The sequence below is a fragment of the Choloepus didactylus genome (assembly GCF_015220235.1).
Source record: "Choloepus didactylus isolate mChoDid1 chromosome 11 unlocalized genomic scaffold, mChoDid1.pri SUPER_11_unloc4, whole genome shotgun sequence".
Lineage (NCBI taxonomy): Eukaryota > Metazoa > Chordata > Mammalia > Pilosa > Megalonychidae > Choloepus > Choloepus didactylus.
In genome coordinates this window covers 1,631,058-1,633,089 of record NW_023637581.1, presented here as the reverse complement: position 1 = coordinate 1,633,089, position 2,032 = coordinate 1,631,058, and the positions used below count along the sequence as shown (strand labels likewise).

General features: G+C 35.5%; 1 pseudogene; it reads right to left on the bottom strand.

The window, feature by feature from the left end:
- Nucleotides 1-619: 619 nt before the first annotated feature.
- Nucleotides 620-1,452, bottom strand: LOC119524689 (annotated as a pseudogene).
- Nucleotides 1,453-2,032: the final 580 nt, after the last annotated feature.

Here is a 2,032-nt window from a genome sequence, read left to right as displayed (position 1 = left end):
GGATTTTAATCAGAATGTTGTGATCACCACTTTGGACATTCACAATACTTAAGTGACCAGAGATCAAAACAATTTGACCAGTCCTACAAGGGTTCTGCTCTGAACTCCACGAGTAAATATTTTATTAGCATGAACCAGCAGAACCCTTAACTACAAGACTTAACTATTTATGCATCCTCATTTTAACTCCTGTCTCCCTAAAAATAAAATATACTTCCAGAAAAGAAGTAAAAAATGCTGTCTTGCAACAATCCAGAAACATTGGGAGGTTGCAGTGTATTTGGAAACAGTGACAGTGGGTGTAAAACATCCAAATTTTGCTCCCAAACAGAACATGCTGATATGAAATGGATACTGGAAAGAGAAACATTGGCTTAATTTCCAAGCCATTCATTTGCTACACATAAAATAAGTTAATAAATTTTTGACCTTGTATAGCCTTAGATAACACATTGTTAAAATCTGTTGCTTAGAAATAGGATAATCTATATTATCTATTTATTTGGAAAAGTAATTCCTTTCAATTAAATGCTAAATATCCAAACCAAGAAATTATTTTGCATGTTTTATCAGCTATCACTTTTTGTAATGCCATCTGCTAGTCTATAGATGAGAGGATTCAGGGTGGGGCTAACACTGTGTAAAGCACAGACATCAACAATTTCAGTGAAGAAGATTTGAATTTTTTTGTGAAATATGTAATAATCCCTGATAATAGGAATGATGTCACCACAATGAGGTCGGGTAGGCAGGTTGACAAAATTTTCAGTCTGCACATTGCAGTTGAGATTCTTAGAACAGAGGGAAAAATGTGAACATTGAGAGACAACCAATAAAATAAAACACACAGAAGCAAAACATCTGACACTAATAAATGAATCCTCTAAAAGATGTTCCCCAAGACAAACAAGGGTAAGCAGTGGTGGAACATCACAGAAGAATTGATGCAATATATTGGACACACAGAAACTGACAGAGAATGTACCTGTTACATAAATGGAACCATAGATACATCCACTGAGCCATAATGGTGTCACCATCTTCACATAGGCATCTATATGCACAATGGCCACATAGTGCAGAGGGTGGTATATGGCAGCATAGCAATCATAGGATGTCACTGTAAGGAGGGCAAACTCTGTGCCACCAAAAATGAAAACACGATAAAGCTGCATGGCACATCCTAGAAAGGAGATGGTATGGATGTTTGTCAGAGAGTTCATAATGGATTTAGGGACAGTGACAGTGATGTAGCAGATATCAATCAAGGGCAAGTTCTTCAGGAAGAAATACATGGGAACTTGGAGATGCTGGTCAATGGTGGTGAGGGTGATTATGAGGAGATTCCCCATCACTGTTGCCAGGTAAATGAGGAAGAAGAGAGTGGCATAGTTTCTGAAGCAACCAGTCATCAGGGAACTTCATAAGCATGAATTTCATTATGATAGTCATGTTGGTAAATTTTCAGTCATGCTATGGAAATAGAAAACAAAACACAATGCAACATCCTCATTCACAGACCTCCACTTGTTTTCTTCTGCTAGGACCTTAATTCTCTTCTGTTATGAATCATGTGCTTAGGGTTATCAGTACCATATGAAGTAATTCCCACATGTGAAATAGTTTTCCTTTTAAAATATATAGAGTTACTAATTATAATATAAATATTTATAAATATGCCAATGAGTTGGGCATGAACACAGAAAGGCTACTTCACTTGCTGTGCCTTCAGACACTAGAAGGCAGAGGTAATGGTTTTGGAGCATATTCTGTATATATAAGAGCTAAGTTTCTTTACTAAAATGACCATCAAAGTATGTTTTCCTTTCTATATGAAGTTTTCTTGTTTTAATACTTAGATAAGTGTATCTCTGTTCTTAGTTTCCAGCAGAAAATATTTAAATTTCCAAGAATAGGGTGATGCCCTATATTTTTCAGAGTTTTGTAAAATGTTGCAAGGAATTTAGATAGCAAAATGAAGAATATAAATATTGGTATACATGAGGTAAACTGATTCTTAAAATCTTCTATA